General features: G+C 30.9%; 1 protein-coding gene across 4 annotated transcripts in view; it reads left to right on the top strand.

The window, feature by feature from the left end:
- Nucleotides 1–25,836, top strand: part of PCDH11X (protocadherin 11 X-linked) — a gene marked incomplete at its 3' end in the record, with an annotated part of 715,967 nt that overhangs the window by 80,688 nt on the left and 609,443 nt on the right. The gene's annotated exons all lie outside the window — the stretch shown is intronic.

Below are 25,836 nucleotides of genomic sequence, written 5' to 3'. Positions count from 1 at the left end.
GGGATTATAAAAACGAAGGATGCTCATTCTCAATTTCAAGCCAGCAACTGAAATTTGTTAAGATCTCTATTTTAGATAATCAGTTAAATGTGTACATATTTATGCATGGTATTCAGAGCCCTTCAGAAGACATTCTTAAAAGATAATGCCTTTGGGCTGGGAATGTGGCTCCAGTGGTAGCACACTTGCCTAGCATGTGTGAGGCACTGGGTTCGATTCTGAGCATCACATAAAAATAAAATTGAGATATTGTGTCCACTTAAAACTAAAAAAAAAGAGAGAGATAATGCCTTTTGGGAAAAGGAGTAATTTTTCTTTCTCTAATGTGCAGGAAGGGAAATAAGAGAATATAAAAACCCAAGAAATCTGTGCAAAATAATTTAAAATTCAATTCATTTATGAAAACAAGCCTACATACAATACTTTTTAAATTCTATATTCCATAGAACAATGAATACAGTTTTTTCTCAAAGTTCATGAGTATATTAAATCATATAAGTATTGTTGTTTTCTTAATAAAGTGATAGAATTTATCTACGTTTTTCTTTCAAAGTCATGCCACATGTTGACTTTATTATTTTGTCTGTGTAGGTCTTAGAAAAGTATTAATCTATTTGAGTAAATAAAGTGATTTGAAAACATATTAAGGTTTAATAAAATGATTGCAATGTGAAAGTCAAAAGAGATTCCCCCTTATCAAAATCTGGAAATATTAAAGAAGTCTTCCAGATTCAAGATAATAGTGCAAATAATTTACCATAATTTGGGAAATTGTTTTAAGAATGGAGATCTTTTGAGGATATACATAGTTAAATAATACAATAACTTGAATATTTCTTTTTTAGTCACAGAAAATGTAAGGTACTAATTAACTTGTGGGTGCATTTTTTTCCTAACAGATCCACAATTAATTTGTAAAATAGAACCGTAGGCTCTGTGTAGAGTTCCTGTAATGCTTTGAATGAATTTGCAGGCCAGCAGTTATTTTCACAGTTCTGATGATTTCCATGTTTCTCTGCATTTGTTGGAGGACAAACATAGTAGATGCTTGACATCTCCTCAGGTTGTGTTTTTCTTTATGCTTAATGACTCAAAAGGGCACTCTATTTTCTGATTCTTATCCTTATTATTCTCTTATTGAAGACCTTTCTCAACAGTAAGGTATTCTTTATTAAAAACACTTTCTTTGATGAACATCCTGATAGAATTTTTTTCTGAGCTAAACCTGTGACTTTCTTAAGACAGTATATAAATGATGTGGTTTGTGAATTACATTTGTGAATTATCATTTTTAATAGATTGGCTTATGAATTTTGTTAATACAGCAAATTCTGATTTCAACTGTTTACAAAGGTTCAGATATATTTTATGAGCTACACTAATTTTACTTGAGTATATGATCACACAGTAAGGAAGGCATGGATAAATAAAAAAATGAAGTATTTTGAAAATATCCATCTTTCCATTTTTTGTTGATAATTTGTAATTCTTAAGAAGTAAATAAAATTAAAAATTCTTTCCCATTATGTCACTATATTTTATACAGTGAAGAGACTTTTTCCTAAACATAGGACAAATAGCTTCATGAGTTAGGTAAAATACTAAAAGCATGTACAACTGTGAATGAGTTGTTGGTCATGGTTAGGTTTCTATTAATTAAAAGCACTAACTTAAAATCAGTGAGTATCATGTGACTTATTTGATTTTTTTCACATCTTAAAAATAAATAAATTACACATTTTGTCATTGGCTTATAGTTGTTTCATATTAATTAGTAAATATCTTCTCAACATGAATTCATGAACTTAGCGAGATTAATACTATCATTTGAATCTTTACATTTGTGCTACATTTACAATATTCTTTACTCTCCCTATATTCTTCAAGTTGTAATTAACACCAAGAGAGGAATCTTATATTCAATGATATTGCAGAATACTAAAAGAATAATGAAAACTGAAAAAAATTACATATTTAAAACTTCAAATACAGCAGGTGTATTCTTTCTAAATAAACATCACACAAAACAGATGGAAGTGTCAGTCAATTGAATAAAAATCTGTTCCTTAAGGAAATTCCGACAGTGAAAATAAAATATTACTGTTAGAGGGAAACAGAAATATTCCAAATTATTTTAAACAAAGTGAGAAAATAAACTTTAAAAAGGAGGTCTTACAGTGATATTTACATTTAGTTCATTACTCATCTGATTAGAAATATGCATGTAGAGTAATAAAACAGCTCTAGTATGATGTAAGATACAAGGAACCTTCCATGAATTTTACATTTTAAAAACGGTATCAAATGCTTTCTTTAGATTTTTCTTTTTTACTGTGGAGCTCAGGAAAAAAAAATATGGAACATTCATTATATAGGTGTGCATCCATTGCATGAAGCCGTCTATACCTGGTGAATATGATGCTCCTCTTTGGCATAAGTTTCTATATGTATTATGGAAGGCATTTTTGTATATATAGTAGTAGAAATGTAAAACATGAAATTTAAGGTGATTTCACAGATTAATTTCTATTAACAAATTCCAGAGCAAGCAGATAACATTTGGTTTATATGACCCTATAAAACCAATAAGTAAATATAACTATTTTAGAATCAGTTTGTTAATTTTCATACAGAAGATATGTATTGGCAAAAACAAGTCTTGCTTAACACAACTGTTCCACTAAAATATGTGAAGACTTTGCATTTAAAAAACAGAGAGAAGGGGGCTGGGATTGTGGCCCAGCAGTAGAGCACTCACCCTGGGTTGTATCCTCAGGACCACATAGAAATGAATAACTAAATAAAATAAAGGTATTAAAAAAAACAGAGAGGAGAATAAAAATAAAAGCACCATTTTTTGAGGGCCTTCTATATATTAGTTACTGCCTTACACATATATTTGAAGTATTTCATTTCCCCCCTCAAAAAAAAAACTTAATTTTTTTGTGTGATTTGAGTTTAAATAGTTTTTCAATTTCAGAAATAAGGTTAAAAAAAGGTAAATCTTTTGGAAAATTATAATTCATGGATGAAATCATGCTGTAGATATGTGATACATCAATTCAAATAATAACAATAATCTGAATTGGCCTGAAATAGGATTAGTATTCACTATGGTTAAGTTCAGTAACTTTGATTAAGTACATCTATATTTTGGTATGTGAATTTAGCCTTGTAGCATGCTTGGCAAATAAGATTCCTAGAACACAACCATCTGATTTTGATAACATGTTATTTTTCTTGTCCTAGACTGATTCCAGGACATCAACTATTGAAATCTGCAGTGAGATATAACTTTCTAGCAATAATATAATTCTATTAATTTCCCCCCAAATTTAGTGATTTGTGATTTCAAAATTAGACTAAGACTATTAATTTTGTTATCTGGATTTCCCATTATAACAGCAAGTAAAACAAAACTACCTTAAAAAATAATGTCTCAGTAAACCTTACTGGGAACCTGGTAAACACCACAATGATTCTGCTTTGCTTTATTTAGCTGTAAACTGGAAATTTAAATTTAAAATTTATGGAAGAAACAATGCATTACAATATCTGAGTTTTATCATGCTGTTTTTCTGTTTGCTTGCTCTGAATGTCAACAACTGTGATATAATATAATTCTGTCTTGGTGTACACACTGATGGATAATGTATTAGTCATGAAACATGAAATTACTTGCTCTGATTGCAGAAAAGTTTAAATACCTCCGGGAGTTTGGGAGTGATGGTGAACACTCCAAGCTACCCTCTGAAAGGTGTCCAGGGCAAGAGATTATTTTAAGACCAGCAAACAAACCAACCAAATCAGAAAACTTTTAGTAGAATGTTTTCAAAATATACACTAATATAATATGTTTTTTCTAATAAAACCATTTTATTTACCTACCACTCTGCTTAAAAGTTGGATAATAAAAAATAAACTTTTGGGGTTTTCCTATTGATTATAATTACACAGCTCCACTACTTTAACCATTAAACAGATTATTTTTGTTATCATCATGTTTCCTTTTCCTACAAATATTTAAAAAGAAAGAAGTCCTTGATATTTTGTCTATTGAAAGGAGAATGTAAGGGGCTGGGGATGTGGCTCAAGCGGTAGCGCGCTCGCCTGGCATGTGTGCCGCCCGGGTTCGATCCTCAGCACCACATACAAACAAAGATGATGTGTCCGCCAAATACTAAAAAATAAATATTAAAATTCTCTCTCTCTCTCCCTCTCTCTCACGCTTTCTTTAAAAAAAAAAAAAGAAAGGAGAATGTAAGGTTCTTTATACTCCCTGGTATTTGGGGGAAATGCATTGATATTTCTTGTATTATGAAGCATAACTACAGTCATCTGAGGGTAGAAACAAACATGAGATTAGGTATTTCAAAAATGATTATATCTTAATTTTGAAACTACCTAGCAAAAAATAAGGCACTAGAGTGACATTAGATTTTTACTTTTCTGACATGAAAATATTGAATAAGTAACATTGCTTTGAGTAATTTGCTTGATAAAATTCACTCACCTTATACAGTATTTCAGTTAACTCATTTCCTACACAGATTAATAAATGCCTCAATTTGGGTATACATTATATTTTATTGAAGAATGACGTGCTTCAATTTTATGCTATGTTCTTTAAATTGCTTTTGACTTACTAACATTACTAACATTTTTTTTAAAAAAACTTTTAATTTCTTAGTACATAAAGGGAGTATAAAGGGCTCTTATAATGATGACATAACATGCTTCCTGAATTTTCATTCAAATTCTCAATTACGTATCATTTCTCCTTGAAAAATATGAGGAGGATATGTTCTGTTATGTATGTATAGTAAAAATAGTGTATTATTTTAAGTGTTCTGCAATGTAAAGATATTTAGAAGATATTAATGCTCTATTTAGCATTTCAAATTGTATAATTCTTGGATATGTGATATATAGGTAATATTCTAAACAAGTTTCTGCTAAATTTTATGTTCCCATTGACTTGATACAGAATCTTCTTTACCTCTAATGACATCAAATTCATTGAACATATGTTTTTTCTATCTGGATGTTTAAACATTATGTTGTTCATTAAAACAAGTTTGAGTATAACTAGTTATGGTAATAAGAAATGTCATGTAAGGTGCAGTATTAAATGCTATAAACAACTGATGTAGAAAAATACTTACTATTAAAACTTACCCTTGTACAACTTCCTCACATAGAATAACTTTATAGTGCTACCCCATTCCTTCTAGATAAATATTTCAGTTTAATTCAAATCATTCTGAGAAATGTAAAAAATTGACCCAACTTAGTATATTCCTAATATCAGTGTTCTGCAGATAATAAGATATATGAGTAGTGAGAGTATCTAAAATCCATATCTCAATTTAATTGTAAATAACCTGATGAGGCCCAAGAACAGGCCTCCCATAATATCCTACCATGGCTTCATGACCATTTATGTATGCACTTATTAAATAAATGCATTTTAAATGCACGTGTCATGACTACCCTGGTCTCTTCTTTTCTATACACTCTGAGTTAAGGAAGAGTATCTCATTTTTTCCTACTTTGGTGACCATTCCTTTATGACCACAATGAGAATAACTCCTAATTGTTCCTTTTGTATGTGTAAAGGTGAAAATATATTGAAATTGTTATGTGCAGTTTTTAAAAACCTCTCTCAATGGTTTTATGAGTGTTGTCTTTGCAGGTGATGAAAATAGAAAATTTATTTTAAAAATTTATTTATGACTCCATCTCACAGAATGCAGCTTCTGTGAGAAAAGATCTTCTAAAATTATTTCCTTCCAGATCTTTGTGATAAAATATTTACTCATATAAGCCAATGATAATTGACATTTACCAGTATTTAAAATTGAATCATATATGGAAATAGATACAACTTATGACTATGAACTATCCTTGATCTATCCTTTCCTTGTGTCTGAGGGAATATTTACATCTGAGAACAATATGGAAGGCATTGAAACAGTTTTCTACAAAAGATAAATAGGAAAAAATACATATCTCCACACTTAGTTTCATCTTAGCATTTGATTTGGTGGTATATTCAACTGAATTGTCATAATTATTACATGTCTGCCATACACTGTCTCAGATATTTTCCAGTCTTTGTGTTGAAGTTAATGGATTTGTGTAATATTCTCAGTTTAAGTGTCCTTGAAAGTCTCTCTGGTTCTTATTTTAGTCAACAAATAAAGAATAGCAAATCTAAGACTCATCATCATAAATAAATAAAAGTAACTTTTAGCGAACCTGTTATACTGAATTATAAGTATGCTATTTAATTAGTAAGCTACAATGTACTGTGAAGTTTCTGTCATGAAAGCTCACTAAAAAGTATTTTCTTTTGGATAAAATTCACAATTCATAACTTAAAAATAGTGAAATACTTTGCCTTATTTTAGTTTAAATAAAAAATATTTTCTAAAACTAAGATATTTAAGCCATTTTAATTCTGAAATTATTGTATTCAGGGATAGATGTCTAAAATTTATAAAACAATTTAAATTCAATACATTAATCTTTATATGTCTTCTATTTTCTGTTGGCACTCATCCACATTTATCATTAAAAATGCATAAAACTGGGCTGGAATTGTGGCTCAGTGGCAGAGTGTGTGCCTAGCATGTGTGAAGCACTGGGTTCAATTCTCAGCACCATGTATCAATAAATAAAATAAATGTCCATTTACAACTAAAAAAAATTTAAAAATGCATAAAACAGATTAATTTTTAAAAAGATGATTTTAAATTCACTATTTTGGATAATATTTACTAAGGTTTTAATTTCAATACAAAATACTACTGCCTCATTTTATTATTTAACCTCTTGCACTTTTCACTATTTAACTAGGTTTTATACTAATGTGCCTGGTAGATGTGAAACCTTATCTCAACCAAAATAATACAGGACAAGCAGATCCTAAGAAATCTTTTATGAACTAAGCCACACTTCATAAATGCTTACATAGGTGCTCTTGTGCAATATACATATTTTTTAAAGATTTTGTGAAGCTTAGTTTTTTTTTTTTTTACTTAAATACTTTGCTTTAGATTTAGTTTTCTAGTATATTCAAAGGTGCTATGATAACATAGAATTGTGTGTTATATATAATTAGTGGAGTTTTTAAAAAGAACTAATTTGCAATTTGTTTTTTTCATGCATTATGGGTGTTCATACATGACATCCATGGTTTAATGTGATATTTAGTAAAAGGAGTAGGCTTTTAAAATTCTAGAGTAGCCATAGGCTTTCATTTTTTTATTGCCCATGTAATACATACTTGTCATATAATTTTTAAAAAAATGTTGTTAGATTATAGATGAATTTTCAATTTTTTTATTTCTAACTATATCAGTAAGTTCTTTATAATTTATTTAGTCATTTGATTTGAAAACTCTTTAACTTTTGAAAGTGGTACATTTTATGTTTACAGAATCATTCTTCAACTTTTGGAATTGGTGCATTTTAAGTTTACAGAATTATTACCTTTGTTTTATATTATAAATTATACAGGATTTTTACATGATTTAAAGATTGACTTATTTATTATGAATTTTGTTTATTTTTATAGATGTGTAATTGAGTAAATACATATAATAGCAGTTGTTTAGTTGATGGTGTAGTACACAGGCATTCTACAAATCTCTCCATACATATGAGACTAACCTCTTTTCAGTGAAAACATCAAGTCTTCATGAGAAAGCACTTTTTTTTTTTTTTGGTTAAAAAATAGCATCTACATTTCCACTAAAAGTTCCCTTAGCATTAACAACCAATTGATTTATTTCAAGAATTCTCATAACCAACTCTTACCTCTTGTGTATTCTATATATTCTCAATTGAAATAGTTTTAGCTGTTCCTTTTAAAGTGTATAATTATATTAAATTATCCACAATACACTGATACTGTGCAATTAGGAATAAAACTTTTTGACAAGTGAAACAATCACATTTATTTAGATTTAATATATTTAAATTGACATAACAAAAATGAAGTATTTCAATTGATTTTCTAGAAATATTTTCACGTTTCTCCCTTATTATGGAGCCTTATATTGGTTAATTATTCATTGATTTACTTCATAAGATGTTATTGTTTTTGAAATGCAGTTGACTTTTAAAAGCATCTCATTCTTCTTCTCTTAAAACTTGGCAAAACCAATGCATAACAAAATAATGTTTTCATTAGATACTCAGAGAAAATTTTAAATAGTACTGCTTTTACTTGATGGTAGTTAAAAGGAAACAAATCTCAAATTCTGATGAAAAATATTATTTACAAAATTTATACAATAAACTTTAATATTTATTTACTTGTTTAAATCTGTGTCTGATCTAACCTCAATTACAAAATTGATAGAGATCATCATTTCAATAATATAATTGAAAATAATTGACTGATTGATTCCCTTACACAAAAATATTTCCAGAAAATCAAACATGCTGCTCAAAGACATATTCAGGGTCACAACCTTGAAGTAATTAAAGTTTTAAAATAATTTTGACCTGCTCTTTTGTCATGTAAACACAAACATAATCTCATATTCAAAGGTGGAACAAACATACAAAAATGGAATTTCATGGATCCTGGAAAACTACTTTATGAGCTCCTAAATAAGAGACTATATTTCATTATTTATATACATTTGATCATTTTCTCATTCAAAATTTTGTACTATTAACATTCTTTGAAAAACAATTGGGCACCTCATTTGTGATGTTCAGATTAAGTAATTATGATTTTTTAACACAAATTCAGTTATTCAAGAGAAGGTGCTGAGTTCTCCTCCAGGTAACTATCATGTTTCTACATGATACCAAAATATCTGGATGCAAAATATAATTTTCACTCTGCCTGGGATATATTGTCAACTCAACAAATTGTTTAACTTCATAATGATACAGACCTTAATACTGCAGAACTATATTTTAATAGTTTTATTTTACATAGAATAGTTTGATATAATTATTTCCAAATATATAATAATTCATAATATTTTAAAAGAAAGTTTCAAATGGTACTACAATTCCACTTTACATGTATAAATATTTGTTGTTTATAAGGCCATATACACATTTATTTCAAAATTTACACAAATTATGGAAATGATAAGGAATATAATATTAAATCTTCCTTGGCTGGAGAATTGAAAGATAACAACATCAAGCCCATGTTTATAAATTGATATATTTGATTGTGGCTCTTTAGGTAAAATTTGTTTTAATATGCTAAGTAGTTTCTAATACAATGGGATCAAAAAGGGTTAGTACCTATATAAGCATACATTTGCATGTTTATTTGTGTTTATAAAGTTTCTAACAGGAAAAAGTGATATAAACTTTAACCTAAAAACATTTTGTTTAAATATCATGTATCTACATTCACAGTGCTACTGGCTCCTTTAAACTGTTGTGCCTCACTCCCAGAGTACAATCATCCTGTATTCTTCATATGATCCTATTTACTCTCTCTGTGTCATTTAGTAAAAATTTCTGTCATACTCAATGCATTATAAATATGTGCTCATGTGTTTTATTCCTTTCAATTAAGATATTTGGCTTTAATATATAAGCGGTACTTAATAAAATTTTTCTGTTTTCTGAATGATCTAAAATCCTCTAATATTAGAATATATATGAAATAAAGATCAATCTGCTTTTTTTTACTTAAATTTTCAAGTTCTGCTTTTGCACAAAACAAAGACAAATTTGCATTGTCGATATGTAACTTTTTCTCAGTTGTTATGGCCAAAACATAAAGATAAATGTCTATTAACACTGCCACCTTTATTTTTCATTAACACTTTAATTTTTTACCGATGAAAAACAAGAGAGTCAAGTGGATCTCTGTTCATGCTCTGTACAATGTCAGATTGGCAGTTTCATGCATCTACAATTTTATTGGTTTAATTTATGTTTTCATAAAGGGGTTTTGATATGGATTTACCATCATCCTCTATATCCATATATGTTTGTCTGTGTCTTTTAAAACACTCATTTTTGTGATTATCTAAGTGTGGACTATGGGTTGACATACATCAAAGGAATATTTATGAGGATAGGTCCAGATTTCAGATTGGGCAATGCATACAATTCAATGTAATTTCTGTGTTTGAACAGTTAGATCTAAAAATGACAGCTGAAGAAAAATTATGTATGTTAAAATTGTGAAAATTTAATGTACATGAGGATTCATAACGTTTTTAAATTTTTCTTTTTGCTTTGTACTTTGTAGCTATAATAAAAAAGTAAACAGGTTTTGTATGAATATGTTAGAATGAATATTATAGAGCATATTTCAACTGGAATATGTGTAGTTACTAACACCTGATTGTATTTGATGTATTTTCAGTGCATAAAGTGTGTATAATCTGTACTAAGTGAAATATCTATAAATAAAGTTGTTTCTGCATTGCAATAACACATCTTCTGATATTTTTTGAAGTGCTCATTGTCAGCAGAGGCTAACAATTTTATTAACATCTTCCAGGATCCTAAAATATTTTTAATACAGTAACATCCTACACTCTTCATAGTGTACTTCATTATCTAAACTGAATTAAACTGAACTTTATACATTGGTATTCTTATTTACCAACATTGTGAGGTAACTGATCCCTTTTAGTCACACCAAATCAATCAATTAGTTAGTGGTAAATTATACTTACTAAAGTTTTAGTTTTGTGCATTTTATTGTTCTCAGAGTCTTTGAATATTGGTAAAAAGGACTATTATTTATCAAAAGTTGTTATTTGGTAAAACAGTACAAATAATGCAGTTAACCATCAGTTCAAACAAGAGTAGAAAAACATTTCTCAATCTTTTACTGTGATAAAGGAAGACATTTTGGAGAATTGGGGTCTATTGGGGTAAGAATATGGGACAATAGCTGTTTTCCCCTTGTTGCTATTAGTAGTGTAAAAAGCCCCTGACAATGAATTTAACTGCAATTATGTTAGAAAATAATCTTTCATTTTTCAGTGCTGAAAAATCTCCAAATATAATGGATTAAGATTTTTAAAAATCACATTAAAATGGCACAATACAAAACTTCAAATTTTGTTACAATAATTAAGAGTGTGTGGTGGTGGTGGTGGTGGTGGTGGTGGTGTGTGTACATGAATATCACTAGTAAATAAGCTGTAAAGTATGCATTAGGTATGAGCAGGCAAGTACATAATCCGTTTCAGTAATCACACTAAAATTAGCAATACTCAGTCATATTCAAGTAGCAATTAAATCTTATTAATCTTACCTCTAAAATACCTCCCACATTTGTCCCTTTGCCACTTCCTTTATGAAGATTTGATCATGAGTTTCCTGTTTTACAACTAACAGGTTGTCTTACTCTGAACTTTCATCTGTCTAATCAATTTTTTACACAGTATCCAAAGTACTCTTTCTGAAACATATACATATGATCAGATGAAGTCTATGGCAGAATATGTCTTGAGTCTTTCTCCATTACATAGAGAATAAAGCTTCAATTAGTGTACATTTCAAGAGACTTTGCAGTCTTAGCCTGCTCTACATTTTCATCCTATTTCCACCACTGCATGCACTGTATATTTTTAACACACTTCCCTCTGCTCCCTGACAAAACCATGTACTTTGATGCATAAATTGTCACAATTTACCAAAATTACATTGGGTACCTGCTTTAGTTAAGACACTGTTCTGTGAACAACTGGATTAACTAAGCTATGGTCACTGAAGTAGAATTGTAATGGTGCAGATAGGGCAAGTATGCAAGTACTTTTTTTGTTCACATTAGTTATACATGACAGTATAATGCATTTTGACACATCATGCATAAATAACTTCTAATTCTTCTAGTTATACATGATGTAGAATCACACTGTTCATGTAATCATATATGTAAAGTAGGGTAATAGTGACCAATTAATTCTACTATCCTTTCTACCACCCATGCTCCCTCCCCTTCCTTCACTCCCCTCTGCCTAACCCAAAGTATCCCTATTGTTCCATAGCTCCCCTCCCTTATTTTGAATTAACATCTGCATATCAGAGGAAGCACTCAGGCTTTGGTTTTAAGAAATTTCAAATAGTTTTAATTACAAAAATACCAGATAAAAATGAATATATATTATTTATTTATTCATTTATTTTATCAAAAATAGAGGAATCTGGGATGATACTCTTTTCTTCCACATCTAATTTCTTGGAATTAATCACATATTTTTATGTGTTAATTAATCTTCCTCAGGTAAATGCGTAGATCGTACAACCTTTTTTTTTCTTTCACACAGTCTTTATTTTTTTTTAGCTTTATTATTTTTATTATGGTGATTTCCCTTCACAGTAACTCTAACATAAAACAGTTAAGCTGATTTGCATGTACTATTTAGAAATGCAGTTCACTCTGGTTATTTAAATCCATTTTTATTCCATATTCAGTTTTTTTCTTTTTTTTAATTTTTTTATTGGTTGTTCACAACATTACAAAGCTCTTGACATATCATATTTCATACATTAGATTGAAGTGGATTATGAACCCCCAATTTTACCCCAAATGCAGCTTGCAGAATCACGTCGGTTACACATCCACAATTTTACATAATGCCCTATTAGTAATTGTTGTATTCTGTATATTTTTTGTTATAACTCATGAATAGGAAATGTAAAAAGAATCAAAATATCTGAAATCAATGTTTAAAATTTTTTCTAGGAGTAGTCTCCAGAAACTACCGTTTAGGTAGCAGAATCACACAATCTTTAAACGGTAGTTTCTGGAGACTACTCCTAGAAAAAATTTTAAACATTGATTTCAGATATTTTGATTCTTTTTACATTTCCTATTCATGAGTTATAACAAAAAATATCAAATAAAAACTTAAACCCTTTGTTGATCTATATATACTCCACATACATAGGGATAGGAGAACAATATTGTGTTATTAGGCATTTTAGCAAAGGAACCACTCTAGTGCTTCTTTAAAGAAATATATTGCTAGTATGTTCTATCACAAGAAAAAAGTGTTATTGTACTCAATAGAGGAATATTTTCCATAGTGAATCGTCCAAACAGACACTGACACTTCTCTTGATAGAATGTGTTTGTGTATACATAAATTATATCATTGAATTACTGAGATGAAATGGCCACCCCAAATAGAAATCATTTTCTCTTTTCCCCTCTATGATTCCATCAAAGTTATCAATTCTGTGGGAAGAGGAACAGAGAGCAAACCATAAAACATCAAATACAGATAGTGCCCATATCGCACCATGGTGGAATTATCTTGAAATCCAGAATATCTTTATTCAAAAGCCACATATCTCTACTCAAAACTAAGGGAAAAATATATATACACACATACATATATACATGTATACATGTGTGTGTCACACACACACACACACACACACACACACACATATATATATGTATATAAAATTTTAGGGAATGCATTTCTTGACATGCATGTTGCAAGCAATATATAGCACCTCCTTCCTAGAAATAGAAGGGATGAAAATAAACCACCTTCTTTTTAGTTTAGACTTTTTCTTGTATCCTCATTATGATAAAATGTATTTCTACATTATATACAGGAAATATCCTGGGATACTGGGGTTTTTTAAACTTTATTTTATATATTTATTGTTTTATGTGGTGCTGAGACTCAAACCCAATGCCTAATACATGCTAGGCAATCACTCTACAACTGAGCCACAACCCTAGCCCAGACTGAAGTTTTTTTGGTTTTTTTTAATATTTATTTTTTAGTTCTCATCGGACACAACATCTTTGTTGGTATGTGGTGCCGAGGATCGAACCCGGGCCGCACGCATGCCAGGCGAGCGCGCTACCACTTGAGCCACATCCCCAGCCCCAGATTGAAGTTTTATTGTAGTTTATATTTCATGTCTTTGCTTGACAGTCTTATATAAGGATGCTGGAGCATCAATTTTAGTATAAAACATTTTCATAGTACCTAATGTTTTACAAAATCTATCACTTCACCTCTTTTTGTAAAAGGAATGAACACCTTCATGAACACCTTCTTAAATTGTAATTAGTGAGGATACCACCCAGATAAGATAAAAGCAGACATTAACATTCTTAAAGTCAGTGGCTGTTTTTCTCAATGCATACACTTTTTATTGGGACATATAACCAGTATAAAGAGGAAATAAAGTGTAATATTCAATATAAAGATGAAGTTAAGGACTCAGTAACATGCCAAACAGCAAGAATAGCATATTGCTAAATTTCTAATGAACACACTTCCTTCTTATGTTTGTGTGATGTTTTACATATTTTTGAAGTGTTTCCATCAGGACAGTGGGAGTGTTATCATTCATAAAATTTACCCGTTTACTTTTTGATTTTGACAGAGCCAAAAAATATTTCCTATTGTGTTTGCTTTTTAGAATAATTCTATCTAAAATGAATATAGCTGAACAACTACTATAACTGTATGCCAAATCTGCCTAACTCTATCCATACCTCAACTTCATTGTGCTTGTGTGTGAAATTTTACAGTCTATTTTGGTTTCATGGAGAAAAATAGCATATCCCTTCTGATATAAAATCCTAAGGGAAAACTCTGAAGAGAGATTTGTCAACATTCCCTTTCTTCTTTAGGTTAGTGTGGCACATATAAATTGCCAGAATCACAGATTCACTGCCACATATGGGCATAAGAAATTCTGGACATACAAAAGGTTGAAGCCTTGTCCTCAACACATTAAGAAAACAAACTTTAGGTCAGGCTTACCTATTCTCTGGGGAACACTTATGATCCCATATTCACATAGAGACAGATACCTTGATTTTTATCTCATCTCTATTAACCCAATAGAAGTAAAGCACAGTCACCTAAGCACCTTCTGGATAAAGTAGTCTCTTTTACTCTGGAAAACAGGCCTCTGAAAATTCTTTCATATCATACATTTTTATCAGTTTTTCTTAGTACTCTCTCACTTTCTAATGTACTTCAATAGAATCACCTGCACACTCACATTCTCTCAGCAGTGGTCTGTCTACTTATCACAATGCAGAAATTCACTGAACAGAGTTTTTATCTACCCATATAATATAACCTACAATTCAGAAATATATGTATCTCATATTGAGAGAAACGTAGTTTGCATAGCTAATTCAACAATGTGGTTGAGCCTTGTGAAAAAGAAACTGAGACAGCAAGGGGGTGTTATTACTAAAAAGATCAAAAACCTAACAGGAAAAGAAAAAGAGCTGATAAGAGGCAAATAACTAGAACTATGAATTCCCTCTAAATTTTTCTAAGATTAATCAACCTGTACCTTAGTTTGCCTCTACCTGGTAATGCCTAATATTGGCCTTTGTACACATCACCATTCCTGAAAGTTCACATTTTCATCCCTCCAAAATTTACCCTTTCTCTCTTCTCTGGTAGAAACATCAAATAATCAAATTCCCCCTAAAATTTCCCTTTGTTCAAAGAAATCATGCAGTCAGAAAGATCTCTACATAGGCTCTATTTACATACTGTTTCATATAATATTAATATATATAATACACATTATAGTATGTAGTACATATGTAAAACATGCCATATGTAATGTTATATATATATAAGGAACATATACAATACATCATGTGTCATATAGTTACACATGCATAGAAAATACAAGCACATAATTCATACACATATAATTTTATATATGTATATTCATATATACATATATAATTTATATATATATATATATATATATATATATATATATCTAAAATTGAGTTAATAGAGATTAAATCTTTTTCCCTATTTAAAAAGTGAGAAGATTAAGATTATATTCTCAATGGGAGCAAATTTTTGTTTGGGATTTGGATAATTATTTAAATTGAAGTGTATTTCAAATACTTTCCAGTCTTCTGGTTATATTATGATGACCAATAAAATTCTTAGGTCTATAGTATTTCTTTAAATCTGAATGAGATTTATAGTTTTACCTGTGATCTGCTTCTATTTTAGAGATGAAATGGAATCTTAGAGATCATGTTGTAACCTAGTCTGCCCCTGTTATTTGACAAATGATAATATCAAGATCCAACAAAAGAACTGAACTTTATTAAACACCTATTTTATGTCAGGTAGTGTGCTAGGCACCCTGATTATGTTAATTTATCTCATACAGCTTAGTGCAGTTACTAAGTGGTGGAGTGAGGATCTATGGCTAACTCTAAATGATTTTCAGTTTCTTCTCCGATATATCATATCAAAATTCTGGTGTTGCTATAGTTCCCAGATTTCCTGAATTGAAACCCAGAGGTAGGCCTTCTGTTTTTAGCATTTTCCTATTAAATTTCTCCTCTGCTTCATAAATCTATAACCGTCAAGTATATTTTCCTAACCTTTTTTGACCCTTCCTAGACTCATTCTCTTCCATTAATCTCAGGTAGATAATCTTATAGATGATTCTTTATATTAGTTTTTTATAAAGTTACCAAGCACCATGTTAATTTGAGAAACTACTGTTATTGACAGATATATGTCATGGGACATAATTTCCTATCACCAGGTCAGTAGGGAAATTGCAAATAGTATAGATAACAAAATCTCTTAATAGATACCATGGTATTTGTCTATAATAACAGCACCTCAGAAGGATGAAAAAGGAGATCACATGTTTGAAGCCTGGCAACATAATCAGACCTTGTAACATGGCCCTGAGTTCAAACTTTAGGAAGGAAGGGAAGAAGGGAGGGGGGAGGGAAGAAGGGAGGGGGGAGGGAAGAAGGGAGGGAGGGAGGAAGGAAGGATCATTCTTTTTCCATCTGCTCCCACTCCTAGAACTTTGAACATTGTGGCTATTCAAAAGTGTTCAATTCAACTTTCTTCAGATAGTATGATAGGATCCATACCACATCTTTCCACTGTGTCTTTGCAATATTTAAAACATAATATGAGTCTAATGCTCTGCAGTTGGTAAGCCACAAGACAAATTTGGCAGAAGAGGCCATAGGCATTTATCACCAAATCTAAAGGTAAATTTTAATTTAATTTATTATTTAATGCAGTTGTTATAGCTCTGAATTTCTAAACCTTATTAGACACATAGGTAATACCAAGAAATATTTATCAAATATAGATCAGAAGATATCTAAAAGGCATGAGAAGTCATTTATTCATGCACAATGTGTTTTTACTTTAATCATTTAAGGTTAATAGCTTTTGCTTACACAGAAGAAATTGGAGGAAAGTTTTGTTTCTAAATTGTGCTTCCTAATTTAACCATTCAATTTATATGTAGTATTTGAAACATTAATTATTAATGCTGTACAATATAGCATATTTTGAAATGCATTTGATTTCAAAAAGACATAGCACTTATTTAAAAAACTGCACTAACACCTTAAGATTATTTAGGGAACATACATCAGATGCCTGTGCTAAATTAAGTTTGGGAAATATGGAATTGTAAAATAAAAGAAAGAAGGGAAAGGTTAATTCAAGTAAAAAATTATCAGTGTCCTCTAGGTACCAGGCATATTGTTAGGTACACTGGAAAGCAAATGGTGGCAGGATATGACTGGCCAGATAGAATTTTTTTTTCCCAAACCTGGTGATCTTTTTAAAAGTGCTCCAGATTTTAGCTATATGGTCTTTATCCTCTTTGAGCCTGCGGATTTTCATCTTTCCAGTGATTTCAAGATGTCCAAGTAATATAACTATAACTGAAGATTAAATGAGATAATGTACAAAAATGTGCAAAGTGCAGCATAAAGTAGATAAGTCATCTTTTCTATTGAATTTATTTAATCTTATAATATTATGAGCTAACTTATTGATGTCATAGACATTTTATAGATTTAAAACAAACAAACTGGATCTCAGCGAGCTTCAATAATTTGCCCAACCCCCAAAGACCTGAACAGACACTTCTCAGAGGAGGACATACAATCAATCAACAAGTACATGAAAAAATGTTCACCATCTCTAGCAGTCAGAGAAATGCAAATCAAAACCACCCTAAGATACCATCTCACTCCAGTAAGGTTGGCAGCCACTATGAAGTCAAAAAACAATAAGTGTTGGCGAGGATGTGGAGAAAAGGGTACACTTGTACATTGCTGGTGGGACTGCAAATTGGTGTGGCCAATTTGGATACCAGTATGGAGATTCCTGGGAAAGCTGGGAATGGAACCACCATTCAAAACAGCTATTGCCCTTCTCGGACTATTCCCTGAAGACCTTAAAAGAGCGTACTACAGGGATACTGCCACATCGATGTTCATAGCAGCACAATTCACAATTGCTAGACTGTGGAACCAACCCAGATGCCCTTCAATAGATGAATGGATAAAAAAAATGTGGCATTTATACACCATGGAATATTACGCAGCACTAAAAAATGACAAAATCATGGAATTTGCAGGGAAATGGATGGCACTAGAGCAGATTATGCTTAGTGAAGCTAGCCAATCCCTAAAAAACAAATACCAAATGTCTTCCTTGATATAATGAGAACAACTAAGAACAAAGCAGGGAGGAAGAGCAGGAAGAAAAGATCAACATTAAACAGATACATTAGGTGGGAGGGAAAGGGAGAGAAAAGGGAAATTGCAAGGTAATGGAGGGAGACCCTCATTGTTATACAAAATTACACATAAGAGGTTGTGAGGGGAACGGGAAAATAAACAAGGAGAGAAATGAATTACAGTAGATGGGGTAGAGAGATAAGATGGGAGGGGAGGGGAGGGGGGATAGTAGAGGATAGGAAAGGTAGCAGAATACAACAGTTACTAATAGGGCATTATGTGAATATGTAAAAATGTGGATGTGTAACCGATGTGATTCTGCAATCTGTATATGGGGTAAAGTTGGGAGTTCATAACCAACTTGAATCTAATGTATGAAATATGATATGTGAAGAGTTTTGTAATGTTTTGAACAACCAATAAAAAAAGAAAGTAGAAATAGGTTATAAAAAAATAATAATTTGCCCAACCCACTACAACTTATTTAAATGCTCTTTTGCCTCTACCACAGCTGCCTCTGATCAGGGATCTAAGTCTATTTTTCTTCTTTTCTTTCTATCTTTCTTTTTTCAACACTGGGTAGGGAACCCTGGGCCTCACAGATAATAGGCAAGTATTCTACCACCAAGCAATATTCCCCAATCTTGACCCTATTTATTTTATTTTATTTTTTTAGTTGTAGATGGACACAATGCCTTTATTTTATATATCTTTTTTTTAAATGTGGTGCTAAGGATCAGACTCAGTGCCTCACACAAGCTAGGCAAATGCTATTTTCTTAACAGTTTAATTAGAGTTTATCTGCATGGTAAGATGGTTGTCTCTTCAACCCTGTCCTGTGTGTACTTTACGGGAGCCTGAATAGAAATAGCAAGTATTGGTCTAGGCACTAATGTTAATTTTAAAACCCTTTTAGTTTTAGATGGGTGAACATTTTTTTTTAAATATAGAGGGTGGAAATAAAATTTTACATTCAAGTGATTGTGAAAACTATTGATAAGCTGACAGTGTTGGAATCATAAAATTTCAGATGAAGGTAAGACTCAGATGGTGATTTACTTAAAATAATATAGCTACATTTTAAGAGAAAAAGATGATGAGTGTTCACCTCCTGAATTTCAGTTCAAGCTCCTTAACACTTTGTACAAATGTTTAGTATGTGGTATCTTTGTGTCTGGAATAAGAACTGTATGAAGTAGTATTGAATAATATGATTATGAAGAAAAAAATGGAGCTAACAAAAACAAAACAGTTCTAGGTTCCAGCCTATGGTTGAAGTTTCAGTCTCCTTTCTAAGATATCAAGTGTGATATATTAACTATGTTAATGGAAGATCACTCATTATCTCTCATATTTGATTACTTTTGTATAAAATGGAGATTGATGGACAGCTCCAAACCTCAAATGAGATGAGGTAATTGAACATTGTGAGCATTGTAAATAATAATTGGTACCAATGCTGTATAACATAATGAGTCTTTAAACCATTCTACAGGCAAATTTCCTCCATCATAAGATACAGAAAATTATGAGTTATTGATTACAAATATCTCATTAATATGTCATACAAGTGTTCAAAATGGCCATTTTTTGATTATACAGGGAGACTAGAAGACTCTTGTGTTTCTGAAATGCACCTTGTAATTTATGAACTAAATTTATATCAAGAATTTCTTAGAATAGTTCATAAACATGTGGAACCAAATTCCTTATAAACATAGGTTTTGCATGGCAATTAATAAAGGAAGCTGAAGCAAATTCAGTGTCACTCAGGGGACATTTTAAAAATAACTTTAGTGATTCAAAGGAAGAGAGGGAGAAATTTTTTATTGTGTGTCTAAATAGTATCAGGCACACTGAGGCAGCAGGAAGTGGGTAAGCTACTCTAGATAGGGCAGAGGAATTGGAGGTGAAAGGAAGGGGAATGGGGTTATTAATGATGGTGGAATGTGATGATCATTATTATCCAAAGTACAGATATTAAGACATGAATTGGTGTGAATATACTATGTATACAACCAGAGGTATGAAAAATTGTACTCTATACATGTAATAAGAATTGTAATGCATTCCACAGTCATATATAAATAAAAAAACGAATCAAGGGACATGACTGACTTTGAGGTCTATAGCTATTTGGCCTTGCATAAAACTTTTTAATGTTACTGAGTCTTAAAATCTTCAACCATGTGGTTGGGGCTGTAGCTCAGTGGTAGAGTGCTAGCCTTGCAGGTGTGAGAACCTGGGCTCTATCCTCAGCACCACATAAGAATAAATAATAAAGATATTGTGTCCATCTACAACTCTCTCTCTCTCTCTCTCTCTCTCTCTCTCTCTATATATATATATATATATATATATATATATATACATTCAACCATTAAAATGGCAAAAATAATATCAAATTCATAGTTATAGGGATAATTAAATAAAATAATCTATAAAATGTGACTGGCATGTGATAGATACTTAGTAAGTGCTACCTCCTTTATCAGTTACCTAAGGTAACTCACTCAACTACCTGGTGAGCATCATCACCAAATCAGAAACTAAACTATAAGACTGATTTGCTCAAGCTCAGGAAACTAACTGGATAAGTATCCTATCTAGACTGTTACCAAGGTTAGGGCATCTCTCAATTCTCAATCCTTTCCTGTGCACTATTTTATAAATAGCATAAACCCCTAAATACCTTTGTTCATGGGAAGTTTGAAAACTAGTTCTTGAATTATAAGGTGCATTTCAGAAACACAGGTGAATTCAAGGCATTATGTATTATATTAAATATATGATTAACTACTTTTTTAACATTCTGCTTTCTTTAGACATAGGGATATTTTATATAAACAACTATTTTCTGAAAATGAATAAATCACTTTGGGGGGATTCTATGATGCAACAACAAATATCTGACTTAATGTGTAGTTTAAATATTAGCCATTTTATTCTACAGATTCTAAAATTGAAAACATTTTATTCCATGTATGTGGTTTGATATCATACAAAAGTTGCACTAATTAAAATAGATATCCCAAGATAAAACATGAAGACAATTTTTAAAATTTGGATATGGCATTGTTTAGAACTGTGATGTGTCTCACAGAATACACATGCAAATTTATTTGCCAGTTTTGGGTTAACATCTTTACATTTGTTGATCTAAGTCATGTTCAAAATCAGTTCATTGGTCAGAAACTGGTTATCAAATACATTTATAATAATATACAAGTCTCAATATTAGTATTATTAGTCTAGGTTTGAAATGATCAGAATGCATACCCCACAGAACTCAAATTGCCCAAAATATTGTAGGAAGCTTTAAATTATACTGCATATCAGCTAGAATTTGTCAAATAATTTTTCAATGAAGGCCTTATGTGTTTCCATCACACCTGAATTATAATCAAATTGTTTTTATTGGTTTATCAATTCAATTGTACATCCATAAAATTTTAAAAGAAAGGTTTATAATTTTTTCAGTTCAATACCATGATTGTTTTATTTTATGTCTATTTAATTTTTCTTATTATAGAAGTTCATGATAGACATTTTAGAAAATAAAGAAAAACATAGGTAATTTTCTAATCATGTCATTCAAAATTAATGCCCTATATTATTTTTTGATAAATAGCCTCCTAATTATTTTCCAAGCATAAGTTTATATGTTTAAAATTGTGTATTTTTTTTAAATGGCAAAATTCTGACTGTAATTTAACTTTACATATCATTCTGTTACATTCTTCATTTAAAAATTATCAATTCAAATTCTATTTTTGGAACTCAAACTATATTACTTATTCTCACAAGTTGTATACCCAGAAAACATAAATACCCCAAATACAAGGTGATGCATGAATAATTGCCATTGTGTGTTTTAAAAAAGGAATCATTATGGGGTAGACTGGGAAAGATTCATAGAGGAGATTGAATATAATTTGGTCCTTAAAATAAGACTCAAAAAATGGAAAGAAAAGTTCCAATTGGGAGGACTTAACTAAGCTAAAGTTTGGGTTATATTTTTGGTACAGTGTTTTTGGTTACCTTTCAGATAAATTTAGGGAAATTTTAAAGCCATATTGTTGACAATGCTGTGGAATCAATAACTAGCAGTCTATAATTTTGATATTTATTTTTGGAATACTGTTACTCATATATCCTACTAAAATGGAAAAGTTACATTAACCATCTAATACTTTATAATTTCCCATTAACTCCACAAGACTTTATAATCTAGTCTATACTCCATGGGCTCACTACCTACATTCTTCATGTGACTAGCAGAGGCTTACTGTTTGATAAACTCAGTAGACACTTTCATTTCCATACCTTTCTGCTGATTTGGCACTTTTCTTTATTCACACACTTCATTTGAAGTTCTCTCTTCTTGGTTTCTGTGATGATATTCTCTTGTGATTTTTATTGTGCCTTCTGACAATTCCATTTTTTTTAATGTAGGTACTTCATTCTTGGTGTAAGTATTGATTTTTCTTGGTGCTATTTCTGTGGCTTGCTATTCTCATTGCTTTATTCTTTTCCTGTTGTTTTATTTATGACCTATGGTCTTATAAATTCCAATGACCATATGTACTTCTGGCCTCTCAAAGAATTTTGAACATAATATCAAACTCTCCTATGAACATCTCCCTGTCGATGGTATATGCAGCATCAAGCTTAACTTGCTCCAAATGGGATTGGTTACTTTCAACTCCCTTTTCACAAATCTGGTCCACCACCTATAATAACTGATTGGCTCAAATCACTCAGATTAAAATCCTGTGTCACACCTTAGTCTTCTATCTGTCTCTTATTACAACAACTCAACAGTTTTTTTTTTTTAGTTTAATTCAATGTGTTGCTAAATAATGAAAATAACAGCAGATAATATTTTGGAGAATTGACTACATGGCAGGCATGGTGACAAGAATGTTATGGGCATTATTTAATTAACTCTCAGTTCACAACTACTATTTTCCCACTTATGGGGAAAATGGGACCTAAGACTATTCAGTGCATTTACTGTATGTCACACAGATAATAATCTGTAAAGCTTATATTTAAATACAAATATTTTAATACCACATTCCAAATACAATGGTAGAATTTATTATTTCCTACCTCTAATCCACTTTTCAATTTAAGTCTATTTCATCTTTTACATGGATAATTGCAATAGCAGCTTAGATGACATTCATCATATCTGTAGAATTGTTCTGCTCAAATCAACCTCCACACAGCCTATATATATTCTGTTTCACTTGAAGATCTTATACCACTATTATACTTCATTTTCTTAATTGAGTCTTCATTAAAGTTAGGATAAATAACCTATTCTTTAAGTGTAGCATACAAATCTCTCTATGATGTGATCTGTACTTACTATCCATCCTTTAGTCTCAGCTATCCCTGGGTCATAGTTTTTGCTGCAGAGATATCAAATTGCTTGAAGTTTTCAACTACACAGCATGCTAGTTTTAGTTTCTGAAAATTCATGTGTTTGTTTGTTTGAGTGAAAGCCTATGCTTTGCTATTCTATTTATATGATTCATTTTCACTAATTATTTGTGACTCAGCTCAAAATCCTGTATATATATGAATGTGTGTGTGTGTGTGTGTGTGTGTGTGTGTGTGTGTGAGAGAGAGAGAGAGAGAGAGAGAGAGAGAGAGAGAGAGAGAAGGAGGAAGGGAGGGAGAGATGAGATAAATATTTGAGTAGGAAATAATATTATAAAATATTTTGAGACAATTAACTAAGGATAATAGAGAATGCAAGGCAGGTTGAAGGTAAGAAAATAAGAGATCTAGAAGAATCTTGCATTAAACCCAGAACAAGGTAAAAGGGAGAGAATTAGGGTAGGAAACATGGTATTTAAAAACAGAGGTTGAAAAATTAGATGAGAGAAATGAGATGACAAATATGATTAGGGTCAAAACATTAAAATTTATAACATGATTATAGAATTTAATATCCACTTGGTTGGAGATTATAGTTAGAATTTGAACTAAGAATAGTTCTTTTAAAAAGTGGACATTTTGGAGCTGGAGACAAATGTGTATTTGTTTTCCATGTAAATAGGGTGAAACTAGGTTCTTTTAACTGAAAGAAAAAAAGTGTGTGAAGATGGGTACAAGGACTATATATTTTGAACTGAAGAAGATAGCTTTTGAGAAAGCTGTAATATTTTAAGTAGATGGATATTTAGCAAAGGTTTCCATATGATGGGAACATATGTAGCAGTTAAAGTCAAAAATAAAGGCATATGTTTATATTTCATTACTATTTAGTGGAAGAAATCCAACTAGAAACAATGGATTAATGAGCAATTTTTCTTCAACTAGTACCCAATATGAACATTATGTATCACTAAAATAACTTTTATTTGTTGTTAACTGACTCTTTTTGGACTATAAAATGGCATGCATTAACTGTAGTAAGTTTGAAAAGTACCAAAGAATAAGTATAATAGATCAGAAAAATAAAAATGACCTATAAACCTACCATGTCAATTATAATAAATGATACTTTAGTGCATATTCTTCCCTCAATTTCTAAAATACAAACTCCAGTGATTTTTTTGTTCTTATAAAATAGGGATAACCGTTCTCCCATTTTACTTATTTAATTATTTTTTAAATATCAGATCCTTTTTTCTTTTTAAATATACATGACAGTAGAGTATAGTTTGACATAGTATACATTTGGGGAGTACAACTTATTCTAATTAGGATCCCAGGCTTGTGGATGTACACAATGGTGAGATTCATTTTGGTGTATTCATATATGAACATAGGAAAGTTTTGTCAGATTCATTCTACTGTATTTCCTACTACTCTGCCCACTCTCTTCCTTCATTCACCTTTGTATAATCCAGATGACTTCTATTCTACTACCCCTTCCCCTCTTTCTATGTGTTAGCATCTGCATATCAAGTAGAACATTTGACCTTTGTTTTTTTTGGAATTGGCTTATTTCATTTAGCATGAGAGTTTCCAGATCCATCCATTTACTGGAAAAAGTCTTAAAGTCATTCTTTTTTATTCCTGAGTAATATTTCCTTGTGTATATATACCACATATTCTTTATCCAATCATCTGTTGAAGGCAACCTATGTTGGTTCCATAGCTTAACTATTGTGAATTGAGCTGCTATAAACACTGATGTGGTGGTGTTATTGTAGTATGCTGGTTTTAAGTCCTTTGGGTATATGCCAAGGAGCACAATAACTGGGTTGAATGGTGGCTCCATTCTAAGTTTTCTGAAGAATCTCCATGCTGCTTTCCAGAGTGGTTGCACCAATTTGTAGTCCCAAGAGCAATGTATGAATGCAAAAAAAAAAAAAAAA

This window comes from Spermophilus citellus (assembly GCF_964194105.1).
Source record: "Spermophilus citellus genome assembly, chromosome: X".
NCBI lineage: Eukaryota > Metazoa > Chordata > Mammalia > Rodentia > Sciuridae > Spermophilus > Spermophilus citellus.
The sequence above is the reverse complement of the archived record's forward strand: the minus strand, read 5'-3'. Positions and strand labels throughout refer to the sequence as shown.